The sequence below is a fragment of the Lithobates pipiens genome, unplaced genomic scaffold (genome assembly GCF_037356315.1).
Source record: "Lithobates pipiens isolate NorthernLeopardFrog02 unplaced genomic scaffold, aLitPip1_a1.2 Scaffold_22, whole genome shotgun sequence".
Taxonomy (NCBI): domain Eukaryota; kingdom Metazoa; phylum Chordata; class Amphibia; order Anura; family Ranidae; genus Lithobates; species Lithobates pipiens.
In genome coordinates this window covers 319,197,098-319,225,092 of record NW_027507784.1, presented here as the reverse complement: position 1 = coordinate 319,225,092, position 27,995 = coordinate 319,197,098, and the positions used below count along the sequence as shown (strand labels likewise).

Below are 27,995 nucleotides of genomic sequence, written 5' to 3'. Positions count from 1 at the left end.
TGGCGGCCGGAGCTCAATATTTTTTTTTTGGGGGGGGGGGATGCAGGGTTCTAACCCCAAGCCCACCCTTTTTTTAAGCCAATTAGAGCCTCTAGCTCTAATCATGTGTTTAAAAAAAAAAAGCCCATTGAAATCCATGCGTCCGGTGCCCTGCATGTAGATTAGGGGCCAGGTGCATGGATTGGGGGGGGGGTGGAACCCCTGCACTCCTAATGGACCGTCCACCACTGACCTCACGTGTGGCACAATTGCAGTTTAAATACACATTAAAATTGGACTTTATTTCTATCACAAGGAGGCTAATACACCATCCCTTCTCAATACTGTAAGAGTGAACAGGCGGTTGTAAAGCCCCCTGGATCACTCATACCCAACAGCAATCACCAGCTGAAAAAAAATTAAACTATACTCATGAGCTTATTTTAATCACTTGAAAACCAGGATGTTTTAAAATGGCCTAAGGGTGGCAAGTGTTTTTGGAGGGTAACACACACTTTAAGAAAAATGTATACATTAACCACTTCAGCCCTGGAAGATTTTACCCCCTTCCTGACCAGGACACTTTTTGCGATTCGGCACTGTGTCAATTTAACTGACAATTGCGTAGTCATGTGACGTTACACCCAAACAAAATTGACGTCCTTTTTTTCCCACAAATATAGCTTTCTTTTGGTGGTATTTGATCACCTCTGCGGTTTATATTTATTGCAGCCAAAGGACCAGGCCCCTTTTTGCGATTCGGCACTGTGTCGCTTTAACTGACAATTGTGCGACGTGGCTCCCAAACAAAATTGGCGTCCTTTTTTCCCCAAAAATAGAGCTTTCTTTGGGTGGTATTTGATCACCTCTGCAGTTTTTATTTTTTGCGCTATAAACAAAAATAGAGCGACAATTTTGAAAAAAATTCAATATTTTTTACTATTTGCTATAATAAATATCCCCCAAAAATATATAAAAAAAACATTTTTTTCCTCAGTTTAGGCCGATACGTATTCTTCTACATAATTTTGGTAAAAACAAAAATCACAATTAGCGATTATTGATTGGTTTGCGCAAAAGTTATAGCGTTTACAAAATAGGGGATAGTTTTGTGGCATTTTTATTAATTTTTTTTCACTAGTAATGGCGGCGATCAGCGATTTTTATTGTGACTGCGACATTATGGAGAACACATCGGACATTTTTGACACATTTTTGGGACCATTGTCGTTTATACAGCAATCAGTGCTATTTAAATGCAATGAATCATGTGTAAATGACACTGGCAGTGAAGGATTTAACCACTAGGGGGTGGGGAGGGGTTAAATGTGTGTGTGTGTGTTTTTTTTTTAACTGTAGGGGGGCGTGGCTTGGCATCTGACGTCACTGATCGTCTTTCCCTATAACAGGGAACAGACGATCAGTGACAGGCTCAGTAGGAAGCACGGGGAGAGGTTTGTTTGCACAGACCTCTCCTCGTTCTTCATCTATGTGACCCGATCGCGGGACACCAGCGGCGATCGGGTCCGCTGGCCCCGCGGCCATGGTCACGGAGCTCAGGACCGGCGGCGCGCTCCCGGCCCACGGCTGGGCACTTAAAGAGCAACATACAGGTACGTACTTGTGCCCAGCCGTGCCATTCTGCCGACGTATATGTGAAGGAGGTGGTCCTTAAGCAGATAAACAAAAAAAATGCGACAATTTTGAAAAAAAATCTATATTTTTTACTTTTTGCTATAATAAATATCCCACAAAAATTTTCCTCAGTTTAGGCCGATACGTATTCTTCTACATATTTCTGGTAAAAAAAATTGCAAAAAATGTATATTGATTGGTTTGCGCAAAAGTTATAGCGTCTACAAAATAGGTGATAGTTTTATGGAATTTTTATTATAATTTTTTTTTTTACTAGTAATGGCGGTGATCTGCATTTTTTACTGAGTTTTACTGCGACATTATGGCGGACACATCCGACACTTTTGACACATTTTTGGGGACCATTGTCATTTATACACCGATCAGTGCTATAAAAATGCACTGTTTACTGTAAAAATGTCACTGGCAGGGAAGGAGGCAATTAAGGGGTTAACTGTGTTCCCTCTCTGTATTCTAACTGAAGGGAGGAGGGGACTGTGTAGGGGAGATGATAGATCGCTGTTCATGCTTTGTTTGAACGGACGATCAGTCTCTTCTCCCCTCAGAGAACCGGAAACTGTATGTTTACACACACAGGTCCTGCTTCTCGGTGTGTCAGCAGCGATCGCGGGAATACGGTGGTGATCGCGACCGACAGGCATTCACATCGGCTCCAGGAGCGAGCAGCGGGCAAGTGCACCCCTAGTGGCCACAGGGTGAAGCAACGTTACATAACGCTGTTTGGCCAAGCCATACCATTCTGCCTCAGTAAAACTGTGGCGGCTGTTCTGCAAGTGAGTTAGGTATGATGCCAAAGATGCAGAAAAAGAGAATTAAAGCTACTCTAACACTAAAAATCTATCCCTATATGGAGTAGGTATAGCCAAAAAATTTCTAAAATGTTTTGGACAGAGAAGGATTAACGTGGGAGTACCCTCCCTTGGTTGAGTTTTACCTATAGGTAATCCTATAACACAAAGACCTGTGCCTTGAACTGCAACTCCCGCAAGCATGCATTAGCCCTTGTACACACGGTTGGACATTCCGACAACAAGATTTTGTCCGAAACTTGTGTTGCATACACACGGTCGGACAAAGTTGTTGGACAATCCGATCGTATGTAACGTGATGATGTTATTTCGTTACGACTGGACTACGTTCAGGCTAGTAGCCAATAGCTTTGGTCTAGGAATTTGATCTGAGCATGCGTGGCACTTTGTCCGATCGGAATTCTCTACACACAATTGGACAATGTCCGATCGGATCATGTTGTCGGAAAGTTTTATAGCCCAGCTCTAATACTTTGTCCGTCGGATATTCCGATGTAAACAGTCCGATGGAGCCCACACACAGTCGGATTATCTGATAACACGTTCCTATCGGACATTATCCATCGGAATGTCCGACCCTGTGTACAAGGGCTTAAAGTGACGCCATTGCGGCTTGTCCATTCATTCGTGACAGCGCGGCGCTGGAGGGCTTCGTTTTCAGGTAAGTTTCACATAATGTGCTAGCATGCAATGCATACTAGTACATTATAATAGGGTGACCAGACGTCCCTGGTTTCAGGGGACAGTCCCCGGATTGAGGACAATGTCCCCTGTGCCTGTCTGTCCCCAGATTTGTCCCTGGATTGCAGGGTGGGTGCTGAGGCAGAACGGGGCTCAGTGGCGACGCTATGGGGTTGCAGCCCGCACCCGGATGACAACCGCCAGAGGGGGACACTAGGTCCAAACTGGCACTGTCCCAGCATTGAGAGGGGCACAGCGGCTCTCTCCTCTTCCTCCTTCCCTTCCGGGATCTTTTCAGCTCCACACAGTGTGTGGGGAGGAGGGTGTGAGGCAGAGACAGGGTCCCACACACCGCAATTGCATTCCTCTCCCCCCTCCCCCCGGCTGCACTCACTGTACAATGCTTCCTCCTCGGCTCTAATATGACAAGTACACAGGCCAGGAGGAAGAGCCGAGGAGGAGGGACACCTCGCTACAGCATCTGCCTGGGGGCCAGGGCTGAGGTCTGTAATAACAGGAGTCTTGGGGGACATGGTGGGGGGCTGGTAACAATTATGCTGCCAGGAGTCATTTTAGGGAGGGGGTTGGGGGTTTGAGATTATGTTCTAGGGGTGCTTTGTTTTGGGTCTTGTGCTAGAAGGAGGGGCAGATTTGAAGTTTAACCCCCCCCCCCCCACAGCAATTCCTCTCCCTTCCCAAAGCACCCCCTTGCACATATCCTCTAACCCTCATCCCCACATACAGTATGTCCCTGGTTTTCATTTTAAAAATCCTTACATTATAAGTGACCCGCTGTTGGAAGTCAACATGTTTATTATATCAGACATTCTTTGATTTTTAAAAAACCGGATACACACTTCAAAAGACCGCCAACTTAGTGTATCATCACAGCGCTAAACACACCCTGCCTCCAGCTGCTACTTAAAAATATGAATATATAGATCAGAAGGTAAAAACAGAAATAAAATAAATTATCAGATAAATCACCTTGTAGCGCTTAACTACTACTAAAATAGATAACAAAAGTTATACACATTGATTGCAAAACTATGTTAGCCCCAAAATGATGTAAATTCACTTGTGCATAATCAATAGTGACTCAATAGTGATAAACTCTACTGCAATATTATCCAAATGTGAAAAAATTTGAAAAAATTAGTAAAATTAATAAACACAAGTGTATAGAGAACAAAGAATATATATAGTCCATAAAAAGAAATCCAGAATACGGAAAACTTTCTTTTATGTGAGAATTCAGTATTCAGAATTCACTGAATTCTCACATAAAAGAAAGTTTTCCGTATTCTGGATTTCTTTTTATGGACTATATATATTCTTTGATCTCTATACACTTGTGTTTATTAATTTTACTAATTTTTTAAAAAAATTTCACATTTGGATAATATTGCAGTAGAGTTTATCACTATTGAGTCACTATTGATTATGCACATGTGAATTTACATAATTTTGGGGCTAACATAGTTTTGCATTCTTAGATTTTTACTGCCTGGTTAATAAAGCCATTTTGCCTATGTTGGAAGTTGTCTTGGAATGCCAGTACAGCAATCCTACCCAGCAGGGTGTTTGTAAGAAGGAGTCATAAATGGGAATCCATCTCCTAAAGGATGTTCTCACATCGGCCCTTCTCATGTGATTAATGGGGGGGGGGGGGGGGGTAGAAGATCATCAGACCTCCTGGGGAGGTAGGAATTAAAATTACTGATTTCCTGAATTACAGCAACATCAAAGGCCAGCTGTTACTGGAAGATGACTTGGGTCAAAGCATTGGTTCATGGACTAATGCTGCCATCTGGTGGAGACCACAACACACTTCCTGGAAGATGTTTGGGGGAGTAACATACTTCCTGGTGATTAGGAAGGATGGACTATTATAGCATCTCATTGGACAGAGGACTACAGGTGCGGGCAGAGGGTGTTTGTTTGCATTGTGTCTGAAAATGCTTTAAAAGGTAATGGCCAGCTAGGGGTTTTTTCTCTTTTTTTCTTGGAGCCCGGCCAGCATTCAGAACCTGAAAGGAAGGACTTACGATATCGTATCACCCCCCTCTCTTTTTGTTTTATATGCTCTGTATTATTCTTTTAGTCTTATGTTAGTTTTCTACTGTCTTTGGAAATAAACCAACATTTTCTACTTTGAGCATTGACGTTTTATATATATATATATATATATATATATATATATATATATATATATATATATACACATACATACATATTATATGTATATATATATATATATATATATATATATATATATATACACACACACACACACACACACACACACACACACACACACATATATAAAATAGCTAGCTATAGGAATAGGAAAGATAATACATATTTATGATAAATATGGGAAATCCAAAACTACCCCATATGTATTTCACCCGCTGTACAACGCACATGTGCATTGATGTCAGATTGAGTGCTCCGCCCCATGTGTTTTATCACAAACGACGTCTTCAGGGAAATCAGGAACACAAATGGCACGTACACTTGGTCGGAATTTCCAACAACAAATGTTCGATGTGAGCTTATTGTTGTAAATTCTTATCGTGTGTAGGCTCCAACAAACATTTTCTGTCAGAATTTCCGACAACAAAAATTTGAAAGCTGGATTTTAAATTTGACGACAACAAAATTCTGATCATGTGTAGACGCACAAAATTCCAAGCATGCTCGGAATCAAGCAGAAGAGCCGCACTGGCTTTTGAATTTAAATTTTCTTGGCTCGTCATACGTCACCGCGTTCTTGATGTTTGGAATTTCCGACAACATTTGTGTGACCGTGTGTATGCAAGACAAGTTTGAGACAACATCCGTCGGAAAAAAAAACAGGATTTTGTTGTCGGAATGTCCAATCGTGTGTACGCGGCATAAGACTTAATTTGTGATGAAACACATAGGACGAGGCGGTGGCACACAGTCTGCCATCGCTGTGCATGTGCAATGTATGGCGGGATACAATGTTCTGTTTGTGTACTGCTGTTTTGTGGGTATATTACAGATTTATAGTGACAGCACTGCACAGATGAATATACACAGTATGTATCTTTTTGATATTCATTTGTGGATATTGGATATTGGTGGGAGCAGCTCTCATCCTTATGGTTAAGCATTTTAAGAAATAAAAGTTTTTTTAAGTTGTGAATTTCGACATTTGTGCAGAGTTCATTTGGGTTTAACAATTATCTACTCTTTCAAAAAAAAAATGTTTTGGCATTACAAACTCTTCGATTAGTTCTTTCTGATCAATTGTTTCCGAAGTTATTTCCTCTTCTAATCAAATGTTCTTGTTATTTCTTTTTTGATTAAACACTGTTAGGATGTTTTCTTTTCAGAATGAACTTGATGTCTCTCCTCTGAGGAAATTTCTTAGAACGATTTCTCTTCTGAATGAGTAAGCGTGTTTCTCTTTTAAGTGAATGTTCTTCATGTTTCTAGATTTCTATTCTGAGTGAATGTTCTTCTGGTGTTTTATTTTCTGGGTGAATATTCTCAGAATATTTTCTCTCTGAATGAAAGTTCTTGGTGTTTCTCTTCTGAGTGAATGTTCTTCAGGTCTTTCCTCTTCTGAGTGACTATTTGGTGTTTTCTCTTCTGAGTGAATGTTATTCAGGTGTTTTCTCTTCTGCGTGAATGTTATTCAGGTGTTTTCTCTTCTGAGTGAACGTTATTCAGGTGTTTTCTCTTCTGCATGAATGTTATTCAGGTGTTTTCTCTTCTGAGTGAATGTTCTTCAGGTGTTTTCTCTTCTGAGTGAATGTTCTTCAGGTGTTTTCTCTCCCGGGTGAATTTTCTTAGTATACTTTCTATTTTGAATGAATGTTCTTAGGGTACCTTCTTTTCTGAGTGAATGTTCTTAGGTGTTTTCTACAGCTGTACCACCTTAGAGGCAGACTAAGGGGACTATATTAGATATTTTTATTGTTTAACTTTAAACATCAGTAAATCACTGCTCATTTAAAAATTATATTTTTTACAAACTTTTTTTTTCACTGTTACATGTCCCCCAGGGCAGTACCCAGACCTCCATAATCATTGTATGCCCAAAAACGCTCATATATGCCCTCAAAATGGGCACTTTTGATTCTCATGCCGCGTACACACGATCGGAATTCTTGTCGGAAAAAGCTCTGAGGGTTTTCCCGGCAGGAATTCTGAGGGAATTCGGCTCAGGCTGTCTTGCCTACACACAGTCACATCAAATTCCGATCATTTATAACGCGGTGACGTACAACACGTACGAGGTGACTAGAAAAAGGAAGTTCAATAGCCAGTAGCCAATAGCTTCTCGTAGTTGAATCTGAGCATGCGTGATTTTTGGCATGTCGGAATTGCATACACACAATTGGAATTACCGATAGAAAGTTTTTTCGTCTGGAAAATTGAGAACATGCTATCAATTTTTGGCTGGCGGAAATTCGGACAGCTAAATTCCAATGGCGCATACACACGGTCACATTTTCCGATGAAAAGCTCTCATCAGTCTTTTTCTGTCCGGAATTACGATCGTGTGCACGCGGCATTACAGTTTGGGCCCCATAGACATCAATGGGGTTCGTTATTCGGATCCGAACTTTCTCGATGTTCGAGAGTTCTGGCCTGAACCGAATAGGAGTCCATTCGGCCCATCTCTAGTTATAAGTTGAGTTGCAGTTCAGTGAGTAAAATAAGTATTTGATTCCCTACCAACCAACAATAATTCTGGCTCCCACAGACTGACTACACTATGTGATCATGCGGTACACACATTGGTCCTGTCAATTTAAGAAGGTGCTCCTAATGACAACTCATTATGTGTATAAAAGACGCCTGTCCACAGAATCTCTTCCATTTAAACCTCACCATCATGGGCAAGACCAAAGAGCTGTCAGAGGATGTCAGGGGCAAGACTGGAATGGGCTACAAGACCATCAGCTAGAAGCTTGGTGAGAAGGCGACAACTGTTGAAGTGAATATTCGCAAATGGAAGAAATACAAAATAACCAACAGTCTCGAGCTCCATGCAAGATTTTCCCTCATGAGGTAAGGATGATCAAGAGAAAAGTGAGGGATCCGCCCAGAACTACACGGGAGGAGCTGGGAATGATCTCAAGGCAGTTGGGACCAGAGTCACTAAACAAACCATTGGTAACACAATACGCAGCTATGGATTGAAATCCTGCAGCACCCGCAAGGTCCCCCTTCTCAAGAAGGCACATGTACAGGCTGAAGTTTGCCAATGAACATCTAAATGGTTCAGAGAAGAATTGGGGGAAAGTGTTGTGGTCAGATGAGACCAAAATTAAGCTCTTTGGCATTAACTCGACTCGCCGTGTTTGGAGGAAGAAAAATGCTGACTATGATCCTAAGAACACCATCCCTACAGTCAAGCACGGAGGTGGAAACTATGTTTTGGGGCTATTTCTCTGCTAAAGGTACAGGCCGACTTTGCCGCATTGAGGGGTCAATGGACGGGGCCATGTGTTGTAAAATCTTGGGTGAGAACCTTCTTCCCTCAGCCAGAACACTGAATATGGGTCGTGGATATGTCTTCAAGCATGACAATGACCCAAAACATACCGCCAAGGCAACAAAGGAGTGGCTCAAGAAGAAGCATATTAATCCTATAGAAAATGTATGGAGGGATCTGAAACTTTGAATTGCCAAGCAACAGCTAAGAAACCTTAAAGTGGAGGGCCACCCTGAAAAACAAAAATACATTAAAAATTTAGAAAAAAAAATCAGAAAAAAAAAAAATGTTTTTTGTTAACTTACCAGAAATACCTGTTGCTAGGCACATCGTCCTAATCTGCCTCTTCCTCCTCCGCGGTGATCTTCGGTCTTCTCTCTTCCGTGCAGCGTCCTCTGGGTAATGGGGCGCTGTGTGTTCTGGGAACTGTGACTTGCGCATGCGCAGTAGGAAATGGGCAGTGAAGCCGCAAGGCTCTACTGCCTGTTTCCCTCAGTTAAAATGGTGTCGCCGGGACCCGAGAGCCGAGGGACGGGTCAGCCTCGGGCGGCCGACATCGTGGGAGCCCTGGACAGGTAAGTCTGCTTATTAAAAGTCAGTAGCTACAGTGTTTGCAGCTGCTGACTTTTAAAAAAAAATTTTTAAAACTGTCTCTCTTTAAGGATTTAGAGAAGATCTGTAAAGAAGAGTGGACCAAAATCCCTCCTGAGATGTGTGCAAACCTGATCACCAACTACAAGAAACTTCTTACCTTTGTGCTTGCCAACAAGAGTTTCTCCACCAAGGACTAAGTCATGTTTTGCTTGGGCATCAAATACTTATTTTACTCACTGAACTGCAACTCAATTTATAACATTTGTACCATGTGTTTCTTTTCTGGATTTTTGGTTGAGATATATATATATATATATATATATATATATATATATATATATATATATATATATATATATATATATATATATATATATATATATATATATATATATATATATATATAGTAGCCTTCCTTTTAAAGTGTTTATTCAGAGGGAGAGGCATCTCAGGGACAAAATGTAAAATCGATGGGTAAGGTGTTACGAGCCTGGCGATGAGCACGCAGACCCATCCCATGTGCCAGGGCTGTGATGTCACGGCTGTCCCGGGCCTGAATGCCGTTTATTCAGCGACAAATCTGCTTGCTCGGCAGGCTGGAGTTTGCAGCTTAACAAAGAGCTGTGCTGGCAGCACTGACAGAATCCCTCTCACTATGCCTGACTGAGGAGTGCTTGGATCAGCACCATCCTGTGACCGGACCATCCGCATCCTCTCCGGGCTTGTGCCAGGTAACCCTCTGCTGTCATTACTTATTTACAGATTCATCTTAAAGTGGGGATAACATCAGATATATTTGTTCACATTATGTTCATCTATGCTAAGCGATGTACCAGTGTTAACACTTCCAGGTATTTATTACATCTCACAGAGATCACAGTACTCCCCCCTGACAATATCTTCACCTGCTTCTCTCCCCAGAAGGATGGCGCCATCTTTGTTCATACATCATCCAAGGTCACCATCTACTTCCTGGACTAAGATTCATAGATGACACAATTATGTCAGTGATTACACATTCCGTAGCATGTATGCACTTCACATAACATATTTGACTCTAGGTCCACTTTAAATATTAGTTAGGCTGCCATTACCTTTAATAAAGCAGACCTGTAATATTGAGGGTAAGGGAGGGCAAAGTGGCACAGTGGGGTCTAGTTATAAAAATTTGCTGTGTGAATCATCACAAACAGTCCCTGTATTCTGTCTAATATGTTTATTTCCTATGAATGCCAGCCCCATCTAGTGGCCATAATGTGGTAGTTTCCCAAATATCTCATGAAAATACCACATTATGACCAATGGATGAAGCTGACAATCATAAGAAATATTTATAATTGTGATGGCTGTACACATTTTTTTTAGGAAACAGACCTTAGGCCCTTGAACCAGTCGTCCTATACGATGGTTATTTTGCAGTTTTTATACTGTATGTCACAAACAGTCCCTGTATTCTGTCTAATATGTTTATTTCCTATGATCACCAGCCCCATCTAGTGGCCATAATGTGGTAGTTTCCCAAAACATGAAAGTTTCCCAAATATCTCATGAAATATCTCACGATATCTCATAGTTTCCAAAATATCTCATGAAAATACCATATTATGACAACTAGGTGATGCTGACAATCAAAGGAAATATTTATAATTGTGATGGCTTGAGCCAGTCATGCTATACAATGGTTATTTTGCAGTTTTTATCATGTATGTCACAAAGAATCCCTGTAGTTACATTTTCTAATGTCACGGGATAATTGCACACATGTTAATCAAATCCCTATTTTCAATAAAATATTACACTAAAGGTATTTTTAGTGCACGCAAACAAAACATATTACCCATTTTTTGGGTAAAATATAAAAGAAGGGCTTGCGTTGAGTAAATAGACACCAAACATGTCAAGTTTTAAATACCCAATGCCCAATTATGTACCCAAAATAATTCAGGCGATTTTGTAGAAGCCCCTACAGGTTTTTAATTTAGATTAAACCATTAACCACTTAATAACCGGCCTATAGCCGATTAACGGCTATAGGTCGGTTTGCTATCTCTGAGAGGCCGTTAATTAACGGCCTCCCGGAGAATCGTTCGTGCGCGCCCCCTGGGGCGCGCACGCCGGAACATCCGTGCTCGCCGAGTTCACGGGACCCGGCGCAACACGGATCGCGGTAAAGGACCAATGGCAGCGGTCCTTTACCACGTGATCGCTCCGTCCAATGACGGAGCGATCACAAATGTAAACAATTCGGCTTGCCGGGTCAAGCTAAGGTCATCAGTCTCCTCTCCTCACACCGATGCAGCGTGAGAGGAGAGGAGAACATTCCAGTGAAAATAAAAAATAACCGTGAGTGCCCAGCAGTGCCCAAATAGTGCCACAACAGTGCCAGAACAGTGCCAGAACAGTGCCAGACCAGTGCCAGACCAGTGCCATCTATCACCTGTGCCACATCTGTGCCACCTGTGCGACCTGTGCCACCTTTGCCACCTCTGTGCCACCTCTGTGCCACCTCTGTGCCACCTCTGTGCCACCTCTGTGCCAGCAGAGCCACCCCAGTGCCACCCCAGTGCATACCAGTGCATACCAGTGCCACTACAGTGCATACCAGTGCCATACCAGTGCCACACCAGTGCCACACCAGTGCCACCTGTGCCCATCAGTGCCACCTGTGCCCATCAGTGCCACCTGTGCCCATCAGTGCCACCTGTGCCCATCAGTGCCATCTGTGCCCATCAGTGCTCATCTGCGCCACTGCAGTGCCACATCAGTGCCGCCTGTGCCCACCAGTGCCGTCTGTGCCCACCAGTGCCGCCTGTGCCCACCAGTGCCGCCTGTGCCCACCAGTGCCATCTGTGTGCTAATCAGTGCCACCAGAGCCACACCAGTGCCACCAAAGTCACTATAGTGCCCATCAGTGCCACCTGTGCCCATCAGTGCCACCTGCGCCCATCAGTGCCACCTGCGCCCATCAGTGCCACCTGTGCCACTGCAGTGCCCCATCAGTGCCGCCTGTGTCCATCAGTGCCGCCTGTGTCCATCAGTGGCGCCTGTGTCCATCAGTGCCCACCTGTGCCCATCAGTGCCCACCTGGGTGTTAGCTTTCCAAAATGGGGTCACTTTGTGGGCGTTTCCATTGTCCTGGTGCTCCAGGGCCTTCATAAGTGTAATAGGTGGTTGAGGTATTAGATGTGTAATTTATGCTCCTAGAACGCCTGAAGTTGCTACTTCAATGTTGGACTTGTGTATGTGGCCAGGCTGTGTAAAAGTCTAACACATGTGGTATCACCGTACTCAGGAGGAGCAGCAGAATGTATTTTGGGGTTTCATTTGTGGAATGTATATGCCGTGTGAGAGAAATAGCCTGGTAAAATGACAATTTGGTGTGAAAAAAAATTAAAATAAAAAAAATCTTTATTTTGCAAAGAATTGTGGGAAAAAATTACAACTTCAAAAAACTAACCGTGCCACGTACTAAATACCTTGGAATGTCTACTTTCCAAAAAGGGGTCATTTGGGGGGTTTTTGTACATTACTGGCTTGTTAGGGTCTCCAGAAATGAGATAGACTGTCAGTACATCAGCTGTGATCAAATTGATACATTTTCAGTGATTGGCACCATAGCTTGTAGACCCTATAACTTTCACGCAGAATAAATAATATCCACTAATTTGGGTTATTTTTACTAAAGACATTTAGCAGTATACATTTTTGGCCAAATTTATGAATAAAAATTACTTATTTGCAAAAAATTTTAATAGAAATGAAGAAAAATGCTTTTTTTTACAAAATTTTCGGTATTTTTTCATTAATAGCACAAAAAATAAAAAACGCAGAGGTGATCAAATACCACCAAAAGAAAGCTCTATTTGTGGGAAAAAAAGGACGAAAATTTCAGATGGGTACAGTGTTGCATGACCGAGTAATTGTCATTCAAATTGTGAGAGCACTGAAAGCTGAAAATTGGTCTGGTTATTAAGGGTGTTTAAGTGCCCAGTGGTCAAGTGGTTAATGATTGCTCTGACTCCGGTGTGCACAGTGATGCCCAATTCGTGTGGAGCAATCATTGTTTTATTTGTAGGCACACTGAGGCATGTGTGTATACATGGGGGCAGAGAAGGGGGCTATAAAATTTATTGGTGTGCGTTTTTTTATTTTCTTCTACTTTACCTTAAGTTTAGTTTTTAAACCTAAATTTATTGCTATGACATAGGGCAGCTTTTATCAACCAGGGTTCGTTCGGTGCTTGCCAAGAGTTCCTTGAGTTGTGGCTGATTCACATGCATGACTTTTGGGGCCATTTTTCCCATTGGCCACCAATATAAGGAGCATTCCTCCCACTGATCACCAATGTAAGGGGCATTCTTCCCACTGACCTCTTACCTAAGGAGCATTCCTCCTACTGACCACCAATGTAAGGAGCATTCTTCCCACTGACCACCAATGTAAGGGGCATTCTTCCCACTGACCTCTTACGTAAGGAGCATTCATCCCACTGACCACCAATGTAAGAAGCATTCTTCCCACTGACCACCACTGTAAGGAGCATTCTTCCCACTGATCACCAGTGTAAGGAACATTATCTGCACTGACCACCAATGTAAAGAGCATTCTTCTCACTGACCACCAATGTAAGGAACATTCTTCCCATTGGCCACCAATGTAAGGAGCATTTTTCCCACTGACAACCAATGTAAGAAGCATTATTCTCACTGACCACCAATGTAAGGAGCATTCTTCCCACTTACCTCCAATCTAAGGAGAATTCTTCCCACTGACCACCAATGTAAGGGGCATTTTCCCCACTGATCCCCAATGAGTTGGCTTTAGTAGGGGGTTCCCTGAGACCTAAAAAATTTTTTTTAAGACTTCCTCCAAGGTATAAAAGTTAAAAAAGTTAAGAAAGGATGATATAGGGGGCTACTAGCTGCTATGTGATAGAATAGTAGAAATGCTTTACCCACCATGCCCATCCCAAACCCACAGAAGGGACAGTGGGGAAGTTGGGTGGGGGTGGTAATTGAGGGCCTTACGCCAGTGTTGCCAACCATCAGTATTTTTACTGGCAGCAAGTATTTCTCCTGCCAGTAAATGCCAGTAATGCCGCGTACACACGATCAGACTATCCGACTATCAGACTATCGCAGCAGTGTGAACCCAGCCTTAATACTGAAGTTTGCACTTACAACGGTCATTTTTTAACTTTTGGAAATGCCAGTAAAAACTTGGCTGTGCCAGTAAATTTTGGATGTCATATCCATAAATTTCAATCTGGTAGGTTGGCAACACTTCCTTACGGCTGCCTAATTACTTCCACCGCAGAGCTGACAGTTGGCTTGACAATTCTAAACACAGCCCTGGCTGCTATAGTTTTAAAGCCCTTGCTACAAGCCACCATCTATAGTCTCCGCTGGTAGAAGTGGTTAAAGTGGATAAATCTACAGTCTGCATTTTTTAGGTTAGTTGTGGATAGAGCAGGACAGTGGGGAGAAACCTTTTCCACGTGGTCATGTTTACAAGTACTAGACAACTGGCGTGCCAGTAAACAATAGGGCATTGTAGTCTTGTTTGTTTTTGATGTTTGCATTCCTGTCACGCTTCAAAACTGCACAGGCTCGCGGAATGGCGACAAACTACGGTACTTAAAAATCTCAATAGGTAACATTTTTTAAATGTGTTACAGGTCACCCGTTTAGAGTTACAGAGGAGGTCTAGCACTAGAATTATTGCTCTCGCTCTAAGGATCGGGTAGATACCTCACATGCGTGGTTTGAATACTGTTTACATATGTGGGCGCGACTTTCGTATGTATGCGTTTGCTTCTGCACACGAGCTCGGGCCCTTTAAATTTTTTTCTTTTTTCTTATTTATTTCTTATTATTTATTTTACTTTTTATTTTTACGCTGTCCCTTTAAAAAATCATTTTTTGATCACTTTTATTCTTATTCCAAGGAATATAAACATCCCTTTTAATAGAAATAAGCATGACAGGTCCTCTTTATTGCGAGATTTGGGGTCAAAAAGACCGACAATCTCACATTTACACTTAAAATAAAAATAAATAAATAAATACCATTTTACATTTTCGAATAAAAAAAATAAAAATTGTCCTTTTAAGGCCGTTGGGCGGAAGTGACGTTTGACGTCGCTCCGGTCTTCCAGGGGCATAGAGTCAAGTGGGGGCCATTCACTCGGCTTCCTGATCATCGCTTCACAGGATTGGTTTGGTTTTCGCCGCTACAGATGGCTCTGGTAAGCGGTAAAAACTTTTATATTAAAGAGGATCACCCATTATTTAAATAAATTCAAAGTAACGTATATATATATATATATATATATATATATATATATATATATATATAATATATAATATATATATTATATATATATATATATATATATATATATATATATATATATATACAGTGGGTCGGTCCCAATGCATGCAGCTCATCACCTTTAACACATGCACCTCTGACCCTAAAAGTGATATTAAAGTTATTTTTTCTTTTGTAAAATAAAATACTGATAGCAGGATTTACACAATCTTACTGTTTCGGGTTTTTTTTTTCTTTTTTTTTATCCTCTGTTCCAAAAGTTAAAAATTGGGAGCAGCTATCAAGTCCAGATATCAGCATCTCATTCCCCCCCCCCCCCCCCCCCAAAAAAAAATGTACTTTAAAATCACTTTAAATCAGCCCCAATTTATGCACCTCAGATCAGTAGTAATGCATTCCCTTTAGACGTCAGATCAGCCCCAATGGTAACACACCAGATTGAACATGTGCGGTTCGTTTAGTTCCAAATCAAAATTCTGACAATTTTTTCTTTACTCTATTATATTATATTCTTTTATTTTCAATTCTATTATTTTCTATTCTTTTTCTATTCTATTCCTTTACTTTCTGTTCTATTTTATTCTCTTCAGATATCCAAATTTGATTAAAAAAACCATCCGAATTTCTGAATTATAATAGTAACAAATTTAAATGAATCCAAAATAACGAAACAATAAATTTGGACAAAATTCCAGGTCGAATCATTTATAAATGAAATTCAAATAATTTTTTAATCAAATTTGGATAAAGAAGAGAATAAAATAGAATAGAAAGTAAAGGAATATAATCGAAAATAATAGAAAATAGTAGAATAGAAAATATAAAAATACAATATAATAGAGTAAAACAGAAAATAATACTAAATAAAAGAATACAATAAATACAATAGAAAATAAAGGGATAGAACAGAAGATTAAGGAATAGAACAGAAAGTAAAAGAAGAGAAGAGACTATAATAGAAAAGAATGGAGTAAAACAGAACAAAATAAAATAGAAAATACAAGAACAGAATAAAATAGAATAGAAAATAAAGGCATTGAATAGAAGAAAAAATGAATAGACTAGAAGAAAATAGAAAGATTATAACCATCTTCTGAAATTCAAATTCGAAATAGAATAGAAGACAGTAGAATGGAAAAAAACAACAGAAGAGAATAGAATTTTTTTTGAATAGAATAAAATAGAAAGAATATAACCTTCTTCTGAAATTCGAATATTGATTAGAATAAATTCAAATAGAAGAGAAAAGAATAGAATAGAAAAGAATAGAACAGAAAATGAAAGAATAGATTAGAATTAAAAAAGAAATAGAATAGAAAGAATACAGCTATTTTCCAAAATTTTTATAAAATAAATTTGAATTTGAACAGAATAGAAAAGAATAGATCAGAATAGAAAAGAAAAGAATATAAAGAATATATAGACTAAAATAGCATAAAATAGAAAGATTATAACCATCTTCTGGAATTCTAATTTTGAAAAGAATACATTTTAATAGACTAGAAAACAATAGAATAGAAAATAAAACAGAAAAGAATCGATTACAATAGAATAGAAAACACCATAGAATAGAATGATCATAAAAATATAACCATCTTCTGAAATTCAAATTTCGAATAGGATAAATTCAAATTTGATTAGAATAGAAAAGAAAATAATAGAATAGAATAGAAAAGAATAGAAAATAACATAAAATAATAGAATAAAAAACAGTAGACTACAATATAAAAAAACAATAGAATAGAGTGGAATACAAAGAATATAGCCATCTTTCAAAATTCTAATTTCGAATAGAATAAATTTGAATGGGAATTCGAATTCAAATCGATTAGAATTTTCCAAATTTAGTTGAAAATTAATTAAGCAAATTCCAAAAACGAATTAAACAAATTCATATAAATAACGAATCGAAATGAAAACTTTTTTTCGTTCTGCACATGTTCACCCCAAATGATGTCACTGGGTGTACAATAAGGTATGTAATGAAAATGGAAATGTTTTATGTAAGTTTCATTAGTGAATGAGGGCGAAAGGAGGAACCGGGGAAGAGGAAACATGAGCAGATTAAACTTCAGATTTCATTTAGGTTTTAGATTTAGGTTTGGTTCTCCTTTAAGCATTGTACACACTGGCTTGGATGCAAAAGGTCCTCCAGTGCTGATGTGACTTTGGTCCTCAATCTCTCTTCAGCCTTTCAGCTCCTGTAGGGGAGTTTGCAGGTGAAACAAAGTTAGTATGGGCAGTCTGAGGTGGGTTGGGTGGTGGGTGACACTTTGCCAGCAGCAGAATCACTAAAATTCTACTTCCATTATCTCTATTGGAAGTCGCTCCAGTACTACCAATCAGTCTTTAGGGAGGGCACAGTGAGTGATGCATTGGGGGTTATTTACGAAAGGCAAATCCACTTTGGACTGAAAGTGCACTTGGAAGTGCAGTCGCTCTAAATCTAAGGGGTAGATCTGATATGAGGGGATGCTCTGCTGATTTTATCTTCCAATCATGTACAAGCTAAAATGCTGTTTTTTATTTTCCTTGCATGTCCCCCTCGGATCTACAGCGACTTTACTTTCAAGTGCACTTGCAGTACAAAGTGGAGTTTCCTTTAGTAAATAACCCCCAATGACTGTTCGCTGGTTTGGGACAGAAAGAAATAAACTCTGTATAATTATGTATGTTGAATTTGTCGCAGTGTTAATTTTGGCTTTAAATGTCAATTTAGCTTTAGTCTTAGCCTTTGTACACATGGTCAGACATTCCGACAACAAAATCCCTTGGATTTTGTCCGAAACTGGTGTTGCATACACATGATCGGACAAAGTTGTCGGAAACTCCAATAGTTCGGAACGTGATGACGTTATTTAGTTACGACGGGACTACGTTGAGGCTAGTAGCCAATAGCTTTGGTCTAGGAATTTGATCTGAGCATGCGTGGCACTTTGTCGGATCGGAATTCTCTACAAACGATCGGACAAAGTCCGATCGGATCATGTTGTCGGAAAATTTTATAGCCCAGCTCTAAAACTTTGTCGGCCGGATATTCAGACGGAAACAGTCCAATGGAGCCCACACACAGTCGGATTATCCGACAACACGGTCCGATCAGACATTTTCCGTTTTTGGAATGTCCGACCGTGTGTCCAAGGGCTAAGTCTTTTGACTAAAATGGCATTTTAATTTAAGTTGTATATTAGTCATCTGAATTGTTTTAGTTGTATTTAGTCGACTAAAATCAAATGGGTTTAGTTAAGTTGTGATGCATTATTTAAACATTTCCAAACTCTGTGAGGAGGCCTGTAATGCACACAGTGCTCTGGGTGGTGGTCTGAGGAGCCCTGTAATGCACACAGTGCTCTGCACCGTGGTCTGGGTGGTCTGAGGGGAGGCCTGTAATGCACAGTGCGCTGGATGGTGGTCTGAGGAGACCTGTAATGCACAGTGCTCTGGATGGTGGTCTGAGGAGGCTTGTAACGCACAGTGCTCTGGATGGTGGTCTGAGGAGGCTTGTAACGCACAGTGCTCTGGATGGTGGTCTGAGGAGGCTTGTAACGCACAGTGCTCTGGATGGTGGTCTGAGGAGGCTTGTAACGCACAGTGCTCTGGATGGTGGTCTATGGTCTGAGAAGGCTTGTAATGAACACAGTGCTTTGGATGGTGGCCTGAGGAGGCCTGCAATGCACAGTGCTCTGGATGGTGGTCTGAGGAGGCCTGTAATGCACAGCGATCTGTATGGTGGTCGGAGGAGGCCTGTAATGCACACAGTGCTCTGGACTGTGGTCTGAGGAGGCCTGTAATGCACAGAGTGCTCTACGGTCTGAGAAGGCTTGTAATGCACACAGTGCTCTGGATGGTGGTCTAAGGAGGCCTGTAAGGTACAGTGCTCTGGATGGTGGTCTGAGGAGGCTTGTAACACAGTGCTCTGGATGGTGGTCGCGGAGGCCTGTAATGCACACAGTGCTCTGGATGGTCTGAGGAGGGCTGTAATGCACACAGTACTCTGGACAGTTGAGAGGCCTGTAATGCACACAGTGCTCTGGGGTCTCCAAACTTTCTAAACAAAGGGCCGGTTTATTGTTCTTCATATTTTAGGAGGGCCAGATTGTGGCCAGTGGGAGTGGAAATTTTCCTGGCATCACCACAATTGTTATTAGGGGGAGGAATAGTCATAGGCATCATAGGGAGGAAAATTGCCCCATTATTGGTGCCAGTGGGAGAAATGGTGCCCCATTGTTGGTGTCAGATGGCAGAATATTATTTCATATCAGTGAAAGGAATAGAGCTCCAAGAGCTGGATAAAAGCAACCAAAGGGCCACATCCAGCCCCTGGGCCAAAGTTTGGAGACCACTGCTCTGGACGGTGTGAGGGAGCCTGTAATGCACACTGCTCTGGACGGTCTGAGGGAGCCTGTAATGCAGAGTGCTCTGGACGGTCGGGAGGCCTATAATGCTGCACAATGCCAAACATGCCACACCACTATTATTTTTTATTATTTATTTATTATTTATTATAATTATCTTGTTGTTGTTGCTGTTGTTGATTGTAGTAGTAGTAATAGTAATGATTAGTATTATTATTAGTAATGGTAGTAGTATTTTCTTTATATTATTATTATTAGTAGTAGTAGTAGTAGTGGTAGAAGTAGTACTAGTAGTGTTTTTATTGTTATCGTTATTATTATTAAATAGTAGTAGTAAAAGTAGTTGTTTTTTATTTATTAATATTATTATTGTTGTTGTTATTAGTAGTAGTAGCAGTGACAGTAATAGTTGTATTTTATACATTTCAGTAGTATTATTACTACTACTACTACGATCATTATTAGTAGTAGTAAAAGTAGCAATGATAGTAGCAGTAGTATTTTATTTATTTTTAGAAGTATTTCTACTAGTATTATTATTACAATATTACTATTATTATTATTAGTAGTGGTAGTAGTAGTAGTAATTATTTTTTAAATTATTATTATTATTAGTAGTAGTAGAAGTAGTAAAATTGTATTTATTTTTATTATTATTAATATTATTATTATTAGTAGTAGTAGTAGTAGTAGTAGTCATATTTTATTTATATTAATAATAAATAATACTATTAGTAGTAGTAGTATATAGTAGAAGTAGTGTTTTATTAATACAGTGTTATTATTAGTAGTAGTGGTATTAGTAGCAGTAGTCGTAGTATATTATCAATATTAATATTAATAATAATATTAAAATTAGTAGTAGTATTTTATTTAGTATTATTATTGTTATTACAATTAGTATGGCATCAGTTATATTATTATTACTTTTAATAGTAGTAATTTATTTATTTATTATCGGTAGTGGTATTTTATTATTATTATCAATTACTAGATATCGTTGGTTGGGTAAACTTATCTTGCTCTCTAGACCCATCTGCCTATGTGTGCTAAAAGACAGTAAGGGTGATTTACTAAAGGATTAGGTCATGTTTATTCAGCTTAGTGAATAATGTAAAGCTGTGTTCACTTCAATCATCATCAAATGAATACTCACTTAGCAAAGTGAACATTTCCAAGTGAACAATCTTTACTCCTTTAATAAATCAACCCAAAATATCGGCTCCCACAAAATCCAGAGAAAGAAATATAAGATAAGTTTGTGTCTTTTTTCAGTTTGTATTTTTTTTGTTATATATCTATTGGAAAGTTTGACAAATAGCCAATTGAATGGATGCATCTAAGATACAACGGTGCTGTGAAAGCTGCAGGATCATACATGATTATGACCACTAGAGGGCAGCCATGTAACATTACTTATATATTCCAATACAAACTGTAACAGGCAGAATGCCTTAACCCCTAACAGCCAATCAGAATTCATTATTATTATTATTGTAATTATTTATATAGCACCTACAGTTTACGCAGCACTTTACAATATAAAAGGAGTCAATACAGTTACAATACAATAAGATAAATGAGGATTAAGAGGGTCCTGCTCAGAAGAGTTTACAATCTAATAATTCATCATTCTGCATGCCCTTGTTCTGTACAAATCATGAAGAATACCCTTAATTTGCCATATTACAAGGAAGTTTTTTTTAACCACAGTGGTGGCAGATATAAATGTTTGTTAATAAAAAAAAAAATATTAAAAAAATTAAATAAATAAAATAAATAGCCCAATAAAAATAAATCAGATTTTACTGAAATGCTTCCCTAAAAGCTTCACCCAAAATGAGATGTTCCACTCCTCCTCCTCCTCCTCCACCCCCACCACAGGTCACTGAAGAACCACTTTAAAGTGGTAGTATGCTCAATTTTTTAACTTTTACCTACAGGAAAGCCTATAATAAGGCTTACCTGTAGGTAAAAAAAATATCTCCTAAACCTGTACGGTTTAGGAGATATTCCCCTCGGTATGCGCCGCTGACTGCAGCGGCGCATGCGCACAAGGGGGTTCTCGCCGTGAAAATCCGCCAGCGGCCGACCGGCCGGACTGAAATCTCCCGCGCGCATGCGCGGGAGTGACGATATCGCGGCTCCGGCCACTCACAGCGCCGGAGCCGCGATACCCGGAAGAAACGCAGAGGGAGCATGTCAGCTCCCTCGGCGTGGATCGGGCCAGATGTCGGGGCCTCGTTCTAAGGTAAGTATTTCATAATGAGCTAGTATGCGGTGCATACTAGCTCATTATGCCTTTTGCTTTGCAGGTTTAAAAAAAAAAAAAAAAATTTGCGGGTTTACTACCGCTTTAAATTCAGAGGCATCGTTAGGTCAACCGCAGTACTTATTTTCACCACTAGGTGTGGTTGTTTTTTTGGACAAAAAGATGACCAGTGGCATTCAACTGACATACTCTACCTCTGAGCCCAGGCTGTCATGGACCCGCCCTCTGGGGGGTAAAGATACCTTACACCCTGGGCATAGAGCATTAATGCACTGTGAGTGCTGTTTAGTTAAGGAAGTAGAGACCACCCACCGCTGTAACATAAGACGAAGGACCTATGATGTCATTGGAAGACCATTAGAAAAGGGTATGTTCACTTACCAGACACTTTATTAAGTACACCTTGCTACTACCGGCTTGGACCCCATTTGCCTTCAGAACTGTCTTCATTCTTCGTGGCACAGATTCAACAAGGTGAAAACATTCCTCCGAGATTTTGGTCCATAGTGACATGATATCATCACGCAGTGGCTGCAGATTTGTCGGCTGCACATCCATGATGCAAATCTCCCATTCCACCACATCCCAAAGGTGCTCTAGTGGATTGAGATCTGGTGACTGTGGAGACCATTGGTGTACAGGGACCTCATTGTCCAGTGGGGAGATGATTGGACCTTTGTGACATGGGGCATTATCCTGCTGGAAGGAGCCATCAGAAGATGGGGACACTGTAGTCATAGAGGGACGGACATGGTCAGCAACAATACTCAGTAGGACGTGGCATTTAAACGATGCTCAATTGGTACTAAGGGGGTCCAAAGTGTACCAAGAAAATATCCCCCACACCATTACACCACCACCAGCCTGAACCATTGATACAAGGCAGGATGGATCCATGCTTTCATGTTGTTTACACCAAATTCCGACCCGACCATCTGAATGTCAGAGCTGAAATGGACACTCATCAGACCAGGCAATGTTTTTCCAATATTCTATTGTCCAATTTTGGTGATCCTGTGTGAATTGTAGCCTCAGTTTCCCGTTCTTAGATGACAGGAGTGGCACCCGGTGTGGTCTTCTTCTGCTGCTGAAGCACATCTTTTTCAAGGTTGGATGTGTTGTGTGTTCATAGATGGTATTCTGCATACCTTGGGTGTAACGAGTGCTTATTTGAGTTTCTCTTTCTCAGGCCATTCTCTGTAAACCCGAGAGATGGTTGTGCAGGAAAATCCCAGTAGATCAGCAGTTTTTAAAATACTCAGACCAGCCCGTCTGGCACCAACAACCATGCCACATTCAAAGTCACTTAACTTCACTTTCCTCCCCATTCTGATGTTCGGTTTGAACTTCAGCAAGTCGTCTTCACCACATCTAGATGCCTGAATGCATTGACTCGCTGCCAAGTGATTGGCTGATTAGCAATTTGTGTTACCGAGCAATTGAACAGGTGTACCCAATAAAGTGACCGGTGTATACCATTCACACCAGCCCCACTATGCAGTGTTGCCCAATGCTGTCGTCCCCCCCCCCCCAAGTGTTGCTCTCCACCTGCTCTGAGACATACAATAAATAGGAGCTAGACTCAAAATCAGTTTACTGAATCAGATCAGGCAGCTATTGCGATTGGTTGCCAAAGGTTACATTGTATCATTACCACTCACTGACTGGTTGCTAGATGTTACACCACACATTACGGCTCACTGATTAGTTGCTAGAGGTTACAGCACATGATTTCTGCATGTTGATTGGTTGTTAGAGATTACTGTGGATATGACCTCAGGGGGTCATGATATACATATCCCTGTAGCAGGCCTCCCCTCTTTACATATGAATGCCACCCCTATTTACATATGAATGCTGGTAATTTACAGGTGAGTCCTCTTTACACAACAATAGGGCAGAGCTGCGCAGCATTAGTAGCAGCACTTCACACTGAGATATTGGGACACAGCACAGGACTAAAACCTCAAGGGACGAGGGAATTTAAACCAGGATAGTTGGCAAGTATGAGGCAGCTGCTTTGGGCCCCACAACAATGATGGGGCCCAGGGCAGCTGCCCCTTTTGCCCTGCCTTAAAAACGGCCCTGCCTATACACGTCCTCTGATTGGGGAAGTTACAGTATATATATGATATGCAGAATATGGAATAGAATGAAGTTTAGCTCCCTTTCTCTGCCCGCTAGTGCCTAATCCCTGCCCCATTAGTGCCTAACTATCGCCCAATTCGTGCCCAAGCTCCGCCCACTAGCCCCTGATCTCCGCCTCATTAGCGCCCAAACTGTACCCCACTAGCGCCTGATTTCCCCCTGATTAGCGCCAAAACTCTGTCTTATTAACACCTTTTCTCCACCCCACTAGCACCCAATCTCCGCCCCATTGCCCATACCTCCCAATTTGAGATAAGAACGAGGGACGCTTAGGGCTGTTTCACACTGATCCCATTTTCCTGCATTTTTACCTTGCAAAAAAAACCACAAGAAAAACGTTTCCCTTTGAATCCTATGGGACTCTTCACACCACTGCGTTTTAGGTGCTGTGCGGTGCGTTTTTAAAAGTCCTGCATGCTGCAGCTTCCTATTGAAATGGATGAAGAATTTGAATGGAAATCATGGAAAAACCGCACTGGCTTTCGCGTTTTTGAGTCACTTGTCCATTTTTCACAGGTGCACTGCAGGCAACCCCAAAAAAGAAAGCACCAGAAACGCTCAGGAAATGCCTCCGAGCCTGGGTTCTTTCCAAATTGTCAGTCTGTTTTTGTTTATAGTGTAAAAAATAAAAAATAAAAAAATAAAACTAAAAACTGCAGAGGTGATCAAATACCACCAACAGAAAGATCTATTTGTGGGGAAAACAAGGACGTCAATTTTGTTTGGGTGCAACGTCGCACGACCGCGCAATTGTCAGTTAAAGCGGCGCAGTGCCGTATCGCAAAAAATGGCCTGGTCATTGAGGGGGCAAATCCTTCCGGGGCTGACGTGGTTAATAAACACAAGTGCTTTTTTCTTTACCACCCGTTATACCCGTTGTCCCGTTATATTGGCTTTTGGTTTTGAAATTGACAAATGTAGCAATTTAGACATTAGATGAAAGGGTTAACAATTTTTGATAGATAAAAAGTGCATTTTATATACAACTATAAATAGATCAGACCAAAATGAGGGAGAAATGAGGAGGAAAGAGGGACAGAGGGACATTGCTCCAAATCAGGGACAGTTGGGAGCTATGTGTGCACCGCCCAGTCTCCGCCCCATTCCATTTTGCAGGTCCAGACTGCAATCCACACTCTCCACCCACTCTATTGTGCTAGTCAGCGATTGGCTAGAGATGGATAATAATAATAATAATAATAATAATAATAAGGCGGAGGTGGTGGGAGTGGCTCGGGGAGGAGGGGTGGGCGCGTCCAGGTGTTTTAGGGATGGGCCGGAGTATTGCAAATGGGCGGAGCCTGTGGGAGGCTGAAAGAGCGTTCGGGCTGGCCCTAGACAGGTGTTTGTAAAAGTGGGCGGGGATTTGATGGCGTGAAGAAAGAGGATGGGTGGTGCTGGCGAAGTGGGCGAGGCCTGTGGAGTGTTGAAGGAGTTGTATGAGGAGGACTGGTACCGTGGTTGGAGAGGAATATGGGCGGGGCAAGCAGTGTGAAAGGGGAGAGGTTGTGGGCGGGGGCTAACGAAGTGCCTGGGTCCGTGGTGAGGCGGCCTGGGCTAGAGGTGTGCGGGACTTATCAGTTTGCGAAGGGAGTGGCGTGGGCGGGGATAGCGGTGTGTTTGGGATAGTGGCGTGCTGTTTGATGGGCAGGGCTATCAGTGTGCAAAGGGAGTGTTGTGGGCGGGGGCTAGCGGCGTGCTTGGTTGGATAGGCGGGACTAGCGTGGTTTGGATTGTGGTGCGGGCGAGACTATTGGTGCGCTGTTTGATGGGCGGGGCAATTGGTGTGCAAAGGGAGTGTTGTAGGCGTGACTAGCGGTGTGCATGTCGTGGTGAGAGCGTGGCTAACGGTGTGCATGTCGTGGTGAGGGCGGGGCTAGCGGTGTGCATGGTGTGGTGAGGGCGGGGTTAGCGGTGTGCATGGGTGGGTAGGCGGGGTAGTGGGCGAGGAAGAGATCTGTCAGTGGAGCGCTGTGATGTCAGTAGGAGGTGGAGGAGGAGGGGGGGTGACTCCTTTACAGGGATCGGGGATCACAGGGACAGTCCCGGGCTGGAGAGAGGGAGGGCGGGTGAGTGCTGGCTGTATGGATGGCAGTGTGTGTCATAGTGGGTGTGATCAGTACACACTGACAAAGGACAATCCATCAGTGCAATAGTGTGTCAGTGTACAGTGTGTAGTGTGACAGTGTGTAGTGTGTCAGTGTACAGTGTGTAGTGTGTCAGTATACAGTGTGTAGTGTGACAGTGTACAGTGTGTAGTGTACAGTGTGTAGTGTGTCAGTATACAGTGTTTAGTGTGACAGTGTACAGTGTGTCAGTATACAGTGTGTCAGTGTACAGTGTGTAGTGTGACAGTGTACAGTGTGTAGTGTGACAGTGTGTAGTGTACAGTGTGTAGTGTGTCAGTATACAGTGTTTAGTGTGACAGTGTACAGTGTGTCAGTATACAGTGTGTCAGTGTACAGTGTGTAGTGTGACAGTATACAGTGTGTAGTGTGACAGTGTACAGTGTGTCAGTATACAGTGTTTCAGTATACTGTGTGTAGTGTGTCAGTGCACAGTGTGTAGTGTGACAGTATACAGTGTGTAGTGTGTCAGTATACAGTGTGTAGTGTGACAGTATACAGTGTGTAGTGTGTCAGTACACAGTGTGTCAGTATACTGTGTGTAGTGTGTCAGTATACAGTGTGTCAGTATACAGTGTGTAGTGTGTCAGTGTGTAGTGTGTCAGTATATAGTGTGTCACTAATTGGCGAATGACTTGTATTGCACACTTGTATAATAGAGACGGACATGACTATGTCTTTCTGTGTATTGGGAAGCGATCAGCAATGTGTAAGAATAAATTGATCACTTCCTTAATTGTATAAATATTTCGGGGGTTGTCGGGGTGTACAGTGAAATAGTTGTACGATTTGTAACAATCGATGAATGACTTGTATTACACACTTGCATTCATGTCTAAACCGCTGGCAACTAAAGTGAGTACACCCCTAAGTGAAAATGTCCAAATTGGGCCCAATTAGCCATATTCCCTCCTTAATTGTATAAATATTTCGGGGGTTGTCGGTGTGTACAGTGAAGTAGTTGTAGGATTTGTATCAATTGATGAATAAATTGTATTGCACACTTGCATAGCGGTGATTGTTACTAATATTTCTGGTGTCAGGGTGTGTCGGGAAGCAATTTTAAATTTGTACCAAATTACCAATCAGTAAATGACTTGTATTCTGCCGCCGTACCAGAGTGACGGTACTATTTTTGGCCGGCGCTGTGTTCTTACTGGCTGTAGGCTTCTATAATCTTTGGTGATTAAAGCTGTACAATCGAGCAGGGGGCTACTATTATTTATTATTATCTAGAATTGCGGGAAATTCTTTCATACTGTGATGTAAAGCTTGCCGTGTTGTTAAGCTTGCCGTGTTGTTAAGCTCGCCGTGTTGTAAAGCTCGCCGTGATGTAAAGCTCGCCATTCTGATGTACTAAGGGTGACCATATCGGAGACCCCTCGGTGCAATGACAGCTACTCAGATCTGTCATTAACACGTAACAATCAGCTTTGGGTGGTGAGTGACGGATGCTTAGCGAGCGAATGTTGCGATTGGTCGGTGGTTGACAGATGGTGTGTGTGTGTGGTCAGTGTGACAGCTGAGTGACACTGCCCACCTCCTCCCCCCCCCCCCCCGGAC

General features: G+C 41.5%; 1 protein-coding gene across 2 annotated transcripts in view; it reads left to right on the top strand.

The window, feature by feature from the left end:
• Nucleotides 1-9,912: 9,912 nt before the first annotated feature.
• The window catches only part of SEC14L5 (SEC14 like lipid binding 5), a 149,234-nt gene continuing 131,151 nt past the window's right edge, over nt 9,913-27,995 (top strand). Inside the window, exon 1 of one of the 2 annotated variants that reach the window (XM_077449468.1) lies at nt 9,913-9,929. The gene's annotated coding sequence lies outside the window, so the exon portion shown is untranslated. Of the gene's footprint in view, nt 9,930-26,295 lie in introns of those variants that run through there. The other variant, XM_077449465.1, reaches the window with a different exon arrangement.